Raw genomic sequence first — 9,847 nt, forward strand, 5'->3', positions numbered from 1 at the left:
GATCTATAGGAAATAGAAAAATTACTCTACCACTTTTAATTTCAACTGCTTTCTGTGGAAGGTGGATTCTTTTACAAGCAAGTCCTGTGTTCCACTTTTTCTTATAGGCAATCTGGGTTCTCAGGTTTTGGATGAAAAACTAGAGAAAGTCAACACATTCTGCTAAGGAAGAAATTTGGGGATTCTCTGGCATCTAGAATGGAGGGGAGGAATAGAGAGAAGTATGGGAAAAGTATGAAGTCAAGGAGATGAGAGAGGACTCTATACTACAGAATGTGGCTCTTCTTTCCCTCTTAAGCAGATTGAATGAAACACAAAAAGTGCCTATTGTGAGTGGGTTTCTTGGGTAGTGAAGCAAGGGCTGTGTTTATTCCTGGGGCAGTGGGGTGTAGAATGCAAGCAGTTTGTGCTAAAGGAGGACTTCATGGAGGAGGAGGAGGAAGAGGAGGAGGAAGGCAAAGGGAGAAAAAGAAAAGGAGGTGAAGTTGAGCACCCCTTCAGCCTGTGGGGTTAGGTCAGGATAACTTTGAAATTGACTGAAACAATATTGGTTGTGTGCTTATGTTTTTATGACTTGACAATTTTGCAGAAAAGGAGAACAATTGTTGCTTGGGGATTCAAAATAGTTGGACTATGATCACTTGAAGCCTTCCCATCTTATTATTGCTGTTGTTGTTTTTTTATAACAACAAAAATACTAGTATTTATTTTGAAATGTAATCTTATGTTCCAAGTAGCAGACATTAACAACTTCCAACACGATCGCTAGGAAAAATTCGCAGTTCTGATCCATGTTTTAGAAAAACATTTCCAGCAGTCTGTGCAGGATTTCTTCCTATTCTATCATTGGTAATAATTACAATTGTTGCAGCAGGGACTTTAAACCCTTCTGCTGCAAACTTTAAGACTGCTGTGAATGGGGAGATACCTCTTATCAACAAGGGTGCCTGAACAAAGCATATTTGTATACCTAGCCCTTAACTGTACCCCACAATATCATAATAAAAATATTGATTATAAAAAAAAAAGCTGGGCTCAGTGGCTCAGCCTGTAATCCCGCGCCTTGGGAGGCAGAAGTGAGTGGATTGCCTGAGCCCGCGGGTTCGAGACCCGCCTGGGCAACTTGACGAGACCTCATCTCTACAATAAATCAAAAAATTAGCCGGGTGTGGTAGCGCACGCCTGTAGTTTCAGCTACTTGGAAGGCTGAGGCGGAAGGATCGCCGGAGCCCAGCAGGTCGAGGCTGCGGTGGCCGGGAGCGGCCACAGCGCTCCAGTCTGGGCGACAGAGTGAGACTCCAACTCAAAAAAAAAAAAGACTGCTGTGAAAGGTGTACTTTCAGGAACACTAAGTGCTTTGTATGGCAGCTGTGGGTCGACGTCAGTGTGATCTTAAAGAAAACCTTTGACATGGTGGAACCGGTAAGAACAGAGAAGCCAAGCCAACCCCACTGAGCAGCCCTACTTCCTACACAGTGACTGGGACCAACCCTGTTGTTATCTGAATCTGTGGTACATATACACGATGGAATATTATGCAGTTGTAAAGAAAGAAAAAATTATGAACTTTGCAGAAACTTGGGTGGATTTAGAGCCTGTAATATTCAGTGATCTATCACAGAAACAAGGAACTGAGTACCACATGTTCTCACTCATAAGTGGACCCTTAGCAATTATCATAATACTATAAGAAAGGGATTGGCAGTAGTGGGACACTGCCAGGGGATGGAGTGGGGTGGGGCATGCTTCATCAATAAGGATACCTGATCTCAAATATGGGGACCAAAGTGAGGCCCAAATTTTACCTGTATAACGACCATTTGTATACCTAACTTTGAATTGTACCCCACATCTTTAAAATAAAAATTTTAAAAAAAGGAAATAGGAAAATCACTCCACCACTTCGAATTTCAACTGCTTTCTGTGGAAGGTAGATTCTTTTACAGGCAAGTCCTGTGTTCTGCTTTTTCTTGTGAGCAATCTGGTTTTTCAGATTTTGGAGGCAAACCTGGGGAAAGCCTGCACATAGCCTCTATCTCAATCTGTCTTCAGGGCTGAGGCACTCATCCCTCACAATGTGTGTGGGTGGTTGGCCCACAGCCGGGAGTGGAGTTTCCTCCCCTGGAAACAATTGCCCTGTGTTGGAGAGAGTCATCTAGGCGGTACTTCCTTCCTGAGGGCAGATCACATCCAAACGCCGGTCAATGTGGGGGCATAAAGGTCAGGTCCATAAGGTGAAAAGTTACACCTCAATTTGGTGTAACTATGCAAGTCCATTCTAGCTCCAGAACTTCCTGTGGGATTGCCTGAGACCTGCACTGAGACTGTGTCCTCACAGCGCATCCTCATCCTCTTCATTCATTCTCTCAGGTACTGATCCTGGAAGCACTCCTCAAAGCCTGCACACAACCTTTATCTCACGGTCTTCTTCAAGGAGAACCTCATCTGGGAAATCTGCAGGTCACCTCAGGATTTACAGAGATTTGAGGAAAAGACAGAACTTTCATGGATTTTAGAGTTGATGTGGAGTCGTCACTGCAATTTTACCTGGATTTAATGAGCGTGGCAGGAGACCCCAGGTGATATTAGTCATTTACATGATTTTGTTAACTTGGTGTTTTGCTCCAGGCAATGTTTGGAATTAGTCCCAAATATCTGTAGGCAGTGCGTCCTGTACTTAGTACTGAATTTGTTTGTAGGAATGTTCTGGAACCCTTTTCAAATGTAGCCACCAAGTCATGGTGCTGGGTTTAGGTAAAAAAAAAAATTCCATATCTGTTTGCTTAAAGTAGAACATCTTGGCTTGTATCTTACATGAGAAAATAACAGGAACTTTTTGAAAAAAGTATTCAGAGAATGATCTCATTTAATTTGGAGTCATAACCCTTTTTGGGGGGGGTGGGCATTGAATGTGGAGAGGAAAAATAAGGAGAAAAAAGCTGAGCTCTTAGAATGACAGAATGTAAGTGACATCAGAGGATAATATACTTCTTTATGAAAGTTGTTTCCCCCCCATTGTATTGGTATTCTTAAGTGAAAAACAAAACAAAAATTAGATAAGGTATAGGGTGGGAATTATATTTTTGATATTACTTCTCCAAGCAAGGTCTGGATATGGCCTTTACTATCAGAAGGTTATGAAAAGAACATATAGTTCAAGGGAACAAAAGTTAATCTTTAACTGCTGTAAAGTTAGACACCTGCTACCAGCATTTTAAAAACTGTGAGGTTATATGAATAGCATTGGTAATTTTTGTGTTTGCACATGGTAAGTAGGCAAAATGGTTACTTAGAATGCATAATTCTATGTATTAGCTACATAATGATTTAAAATTTATTTCTTTAATTATTCATTCATTCATTCATTCATTTTGAGTTGGATTTCACTCTATCACCCAGGCTGGAGCAGAGGCATGATCACAGCTCACCACAGCCTCAGCCTCCTGGGCTTAAGTGCTCCTTCTGCCTCAGCCTCAGAGTAGACTACAGGCCTATGCTACCATGCCTGGCTAATCATTTTGTAGAGAGAGTTCTCATTGTGTTGCCCAGGCTGGTTTCAAACTCCTGAGCTTAAGTAAACCTCTGCCACAGCCTCTCAAAGTGCTGCGATTACAGGTGTGAGCTATTGTGCTTGGCCTCTATTTTAAAATAAAAGTATTGTTTTAAATGTTCCAAAAAGCTATGAAATATGACACCTTCATAAAAATTAAGCCCGATGATGTGTTAAATGAATACAAGTAGGGAAAAGTTGGGAAGGTATTTCAGTGTAAGCATCCATTGGATGAACTTCAGGAGTATGTCTTCAGGAGTGGCTCCTGGAGCATAGGGAACCCGCCACATGCAAAGCATTGAGTAGTCCCTGGCAAGTAAAAGCAGCAGGATGTGAAACATCCAACTGGCAGAAAAATATGGGAATTGATGGAGCACGAGTTCTAAATAAATCAAATTATGAAGACACTCCACTCTATGAGGAAGTGTTCTGCTTCCCATGGATGGGACGGGGTACCACGATTTGAGAACGATTGGGCTATCAGTGATGAACTGAATGATTCTTTATCTTAGTAGTGTGGCCTGGAATTTCTCTAAGGATATAGGCTGACAGTCTGCTTGGGAGAGAAGATGAATCTGCAGGAAGGAAGACATGGTTGACTTTCAGCGAGGGAAGTTAATGGGAAGAATGGCTAGGCTGCTTGGAGGAAATAGAAACACTGCGTTGGCTTCCCCAGTGGAGGTCATGGTAAAAAAGAAAAGGGTTCAGGGGTGGAAGGGGCTGTGTGTGAGGTAGATGAAGTCTGGGGCTGCATGGAGTCTACAAGAGAAATGTCCTGAAGGACAGAGGACTTTTTTGAGTCCAGGGTGTACTTTAATGATATTGCATGTCTGTGTGTGTGTGTGTGTGTGTGTGTGTGTGTCAGCGTGTGTGTGTAATCAGAGCTGTTTCATGCCTGTAGCAAATGAAATGGGCATTTTACAGCCTGGGTGGAATAGTGGAAGGAGTAGTGGAATTATTTCTTCTTTTTTTTTTTGAGTTGGGTTCTCACTCTGTTCCCAGGCTGGATGCAGTGACATGCTTACTGCTACCACAGCCTTAACCTCCTGGGATCAGGCGATTCTTCCACCTCAACCTCCCAAACAGCTGGGACTACAGATGCATGCCATCATGTTTGGCAAACTTCCTGGTGTTTTTGTAGGGAGGAGGTCTCGCTATGTTGCACAGGCTGGTCTCGCGATCTCCTGGGCTCAAGCGATCCTCCCACCTCAGCCAAAGTGCTGGGATTATAGGCATGAGTCACTGTGTCTGGCCAGTGAGATGATCTCTAAACTGAACTGGGAAAGCAGATGATTGGAACTAAAGGAGACGATGGAAAGTAAGCCTCCCATGCTTCTGCAGAAATGTAGAGATCTTGACCTCTCTCAAGGAGTCTGAGCCGATCTCTTAAAAGGTTTCAGTGGATTCAGAAGTCCCCACTGACATTACAAGGACATCGTCACACCTGTCAAGCACACCACTGGTGACTATCACACCCACAGTACCGGCAAACCTCACATCGCTGATCTTCCTTTAATTGATATGGTTCTTTTGGTTTTTAAGAAGAATGTTACACTGGGTGTGGTGGCTCATGCCTGTAATCCCAGCATATTGGAAGGTGGAGGCGAGAGGATTGCTTGAGTCCAGAGGTTCAAGACTACCCTGGGCAACTTGGTGAGACCGAGTCTCTACAATAAATAAAAAAATTAACCTGGCATGGTGGTGCACACCTGTGGTTCCAGCTACTTGGAAGACTGAGGTGGAAAGATCACCTGAGCCCAGCAGGTTGAAGCTGAGGTGGCCATGAGTGTGCCACTGCACTCCAGCCTGGGTGACAGAGGAGCCTCCTACTCAACAAAGAACCAGGCCTAAAAGAAAATGTTACCTAAAAATGATCATGATCCCCTTTGTGACTCTATGTCTCCATCCACAGTCCCCCATGACAAATTTCCTTAGGAATTTAACACCAAGAAGATTCCTCCATGTGGGGACCTGATCTGCTCTTGCTTTGATAAAAAGAACTGGGGATTTAGTGATGCCTTTTATCCTGGCTGCAAGAAGCTCAGAACCTAACGTTTTTCTCAGTCAAAACAACTTTTTGCCCACACAGTCAGTGGCTTTGCTTCTTCCTTCCCATGGTTCTCTGTCTGATTTCTTAATGTGCTCTTCGTTGAAAGCTGCTTGATGGAAATGTTTAGAGTAAAAATAAAATACGCCTTTGATTTTGTTGGATAAAACCTGTCTTCAGGCTCATATCAAATGCTAAGATTCTGTCGAGTGTCCTGGTGGAGCTGCCAGCAGTACCATGTGCTCACATGTGTCATTTCTGTACTTAGTGTCTTCTCTGAGGATTAGCGGCTCCGTGGGACCCATTCCTTCGTTTCGTCTCCCACGGAAACAGAGGTATAACCCTTTAGCTTACGTCATGCTACCAGGTATCTTTGTTCCTAATTGAGTGAATTTAAAACATGCCACTTTTTGCACAAGCTTGATAGCTTTGCCTAATTTGCCCCAGAAATGACACTGCCCTTTTAAATGCAAGTTTTCCATCAAATAGATTATTTTTTAAAAATAGTGCTAGGTATGGTGGGTCACGACTCTAATTCCAGCACTTTGAAAGGCCCAGGTGGGAAAGATTGCTTGAGCCCAGGAGTTTGAGACCATCCTGGGCAACATAGTGAGGCCTTGTCTCTACAAAAAAACAAAAAATAAAAAAATTAGTTGGACATGGTGGTGCGGCCTGTAGTCCCAGCTACTCTAGAGGTTGAGGTGGAAGGATCCTATGAGCCCAGAAGGTCAAGACTGTGATGAGCAACAAATTGAGGCCCCAGCTCAAAAAAACTTATTTTTAGATGCAAGAGACGCATGTACATGTTTGTTACATGCGTTTACTGCGTGATGGTGTGGTTTGGGCTTCTGTTGAGCCCCTTACCCAAATAGTAAGCACAATAGGTAGTTTTTAGCACTCGCCTTTCTTTCTGCTTCCCTCCTCACTTTAGGAGTCCTCAATGTTTGTTGTTCCCATCCTTATGCCTATGGTTATCCAATGTTTGGTTCCCACTTGTAAGTGGGAGCATGTGGTATTTGCTTTTCTGTTTCTCTGTTAATATGCTTAGACTATCCAGCTGCATCCACTTTGCTGCAAAGGACATGATTTCATTCTTTGTTATGGCTGCATAGTATTCCACAGTATATGTGTTCCACATTTTTCTTATTCAATACACTATCGAAGGACACTGAGGTTGGTTGCATGTCTTTGCTATTGTGAATAGTGTTGTGATAAATAGGTAAGTGAAGGTGTCTTTTTGGTAGAATGATTTGTGCTCCTTTGAGTATATACGCAGTAGTGAGATTGCTGGGTCAAATGGTACATCAAATAGGTTATTTGGATGAAGTACACATGCAATGCACTTTGAGTGATTGGGAGCACAGGAAAAACAGAGAGGGAAGAGGTCCTTCATAGGGTTATAAAATTTTGGAGACTAACACTTCATTATTTACCACAATGCCTTGGAGCTCATTCCCATAGCTTCAGTTGTGTTCATCCCTTCTTTGTCTACCTCAGGGATTCTCACTCTTGGCACTATTGACATTTTGGAACAGATAGTTCTTTGTTGTGTGGGACTGTTTTGTGTATTGTAGGGTGTTTAGCAGCATTCTTGGCCTCTATGCATGAGATGCTCGTACCTCTCTCTTTTCTCAAGTTGTGAAAGCCAAAAATTTGCCAAATATCCTCTGGAGGCACAATCATCCTTCACTGGGAAGCACTGATCTACCTCTAGGCCCAGCTTTCCTGTCATGGTAGGTGCCTAGCTACTTTCTGATTCATCTTGACTACTGGAACTTTCATCATGTCATGGCCATTCCCTCAGTCCATGGCCAAACTGCGTTATTTGTAAATGTTTCATGTGTAATTGGTCTTTTCTACCTGTTCTGCAGCCAGAAGCAAAAGGCAAAGCTGTAAACCTGTTTTGCATGTTCTGTTGCAACTGTCTTCTTAGCTCTTGGTGTCTTGAGCAGCATTCATTTTTAGGTGGTTTTCAATGATGCTGTTAGAACTGTCTTCAGGATTCATGGCGTGATCATAACACCTTTATCCTCTGGGTCTCTGTGCACAGTGGAAATCAATCACACTTTTGCTTTAATTATTCCAAGTTTGTTCTTCACCTAAATATATTGCCAAATCTGAACTGTATACCTTAAAAGGAAATCTTTCTTAAAATATAATGTAGTTTCTCTGCAATATGCTATTCAAAAGAGCATCATTCCATTAGACTGTAAGAAGGTAAAACTCTGACATGAAAATTAATTTAGGAATTTCCTTCCCCCTCCCATTTAGTAAATGCTATCTAAATTCTTGGCTGCAGAAAAGACCAGAGCATTTAACTAATTACTTTGACAGTTAACAGTTGTAGCCTGTTTATTTGCTAGACCCAATATAAGCTCATCCAAAATCAAATTAAAATAAATGTGAAATCCAGTACTATGCTGTGTAAGGTCAATTAGTGCCTTCCATTAGTAAACCCAATTTTCAAGGACAAAGACTATTGAAATTCCAGCTTGAAATCCAGTAAGATGGGTTTAAGACAAAGTCAATTATTATTATATTGGTTTTGAATAAATAAGCACGGGCAATATATTGGAAAGCACCTACATGACTTATCATTTGTCATGCTATTTTTTGAGGGAGGGGTGGGAAGCCAAGGACAGCAACATAGTTTAGCAAATAAAAACATGTATTCTGAAATCAGAATGCCTGGGTTCAAATTTCAGCTCCAGCATTTACCAGTCTCATCACCTTGGACTGATTATGCAAAATCTCTAAGTTTCTTTTTTGTCTCATGGGATAATAACAGCTACTATGACTGGTTGTTGTGAGGACTAAATAATATAATGCATATAAGCAAAGCATTTTTTGTTAAACCTATAATAGGAATTTGATGAATGATAGTGCTGGGTATGGTGGGTCACGACTCTAATTCCAGCACTTTGAAAGGCCCAGGTGGGAAGGATTGCTTGAGCCCAGGAGTTTGAGACCATCCTGGGCAACATAGTGAGGCCTTGTCTCTACAAAACAATAAAAAATAAAAAAATTAGTTGGACATGGTGGTGCGGCCAGTAGTCCCAGCTACTCGAGAGGTTGAGGTGGAAGGATCCTATGAGCCCAGAACTGTGATGCTTTTGCAGAAGATTGGATTTTAGTGGATAATTTTGGCAGAGAACCTATCATCAGTAGTTTAAGAAAAAAAGAAAAGTCCAGTCTGGAGGGTAGTGCTAGTTTCTGGCAAAGAAATTCAACTCTCAAATGATGTCATAAAGGACTTGGTTCCTATCCATTCTTTGTCCAGTCTTTCACTATGTTGACTGTATATTCATGCTCCCTCTGGAAACTTCTGGAAAATCTCACTTCTTTCTTTGGAGTGACAAATGGCTACAAGGGCTTCTTACATTCACTTAGTTTCCATAGAATGGGAAAGAACTAGCATTTTGTCTGGTGGAGACAGGAGAAACCAGGGAATTCACTGTGACTGGATTTTTTTGAGCTATGTGTCCATCTCATTGAAGGCAGAGGATTATGATGGCCTGATATGCTTAGATCTTCTCATGTCCTCCATGGATGTGTTGTCAATGGATGTGGAGCCCTAATGAGATTCTGTGCTAAAAATGGGCACCCCAATGGAAATAGAGGGCTATTTCTGGAAGATGATGGAACAGATAGGGGGACTCAAGAACAATTATAAAGGTGATAGCTTCAGTGGAGAAAGGTTTCTTTTTTCCCCCTTGTTATCCACTTACTATGTGAATGGATGAGAATAGCAGTTGCTTATTTAGAGAATTGCCAGAGTATCCTCTGGCTAATATATTTTGCGTTGTGTGCATTCAGTACTCTTGGAAACTCTGTAACAGCAATGGTCAGGAGAAGGCCACCAATCAGAATGAATCCCATCTGGAGATTCTTGTATCACACAGTACTGGCTGATTCTTAGCAGATTTGCTCCAGTGTCTGCAAATATGATGCTCTTCTCTCCGTGGTGAGCTCTAGGAGGGCTTCTCCCTGTTGGCTAACACCAGCTGCTTTCTATTTGCCATTTTGGAGAATTGAAGCTTATTTTTGGAAAATTATCATTTAGCAACTGTAAATGCCCATATGGCAGAGCAGAACTTCATCAGGCTTGGGAAAGAAGTTCCGTGAGATATATTCCAACTCACTGGGAGGTTTAGCCAAGATCCCTATTTCTCATCTTGTTCAGTTTTTCAAAAGAAGCTATATGGGACATGGAATGAATCAAGAACTAGGCCCAGGGGCATCTTTGGTTC

The 9,847-nt window shown here is 42.1% G+C and overlaps 1 pseudogene; it reads right to left on the minus strand.

The window, feature by feature from the left end:
* Positions 1-743: 743 nt before the first annotated feature.
* On the minus strand, positions 744-1,412 carry LOC103275578 (annotated as a pseudogene).
* Positions 1,413-9,847: the final 8,435 nt, after the last annotated feature.

The sequence above is a fragment of the Carlito syrichta genome, unplaced genomic scaffold (assembly GCF_000164805.1).
Source record: "Carlito syrichta isolate Samal-C Ts95f unplaced genomic scaffold, Tarsius_syrichta-2.0.1 Scaffold315561, whole genome shotgun sequence".
Taxonomy (NCBI): Eukaryota; Metazoa; Chordata; class Mammalia; order Primates; family Tarsiidae; genus Carlito; species Carlito syrichta.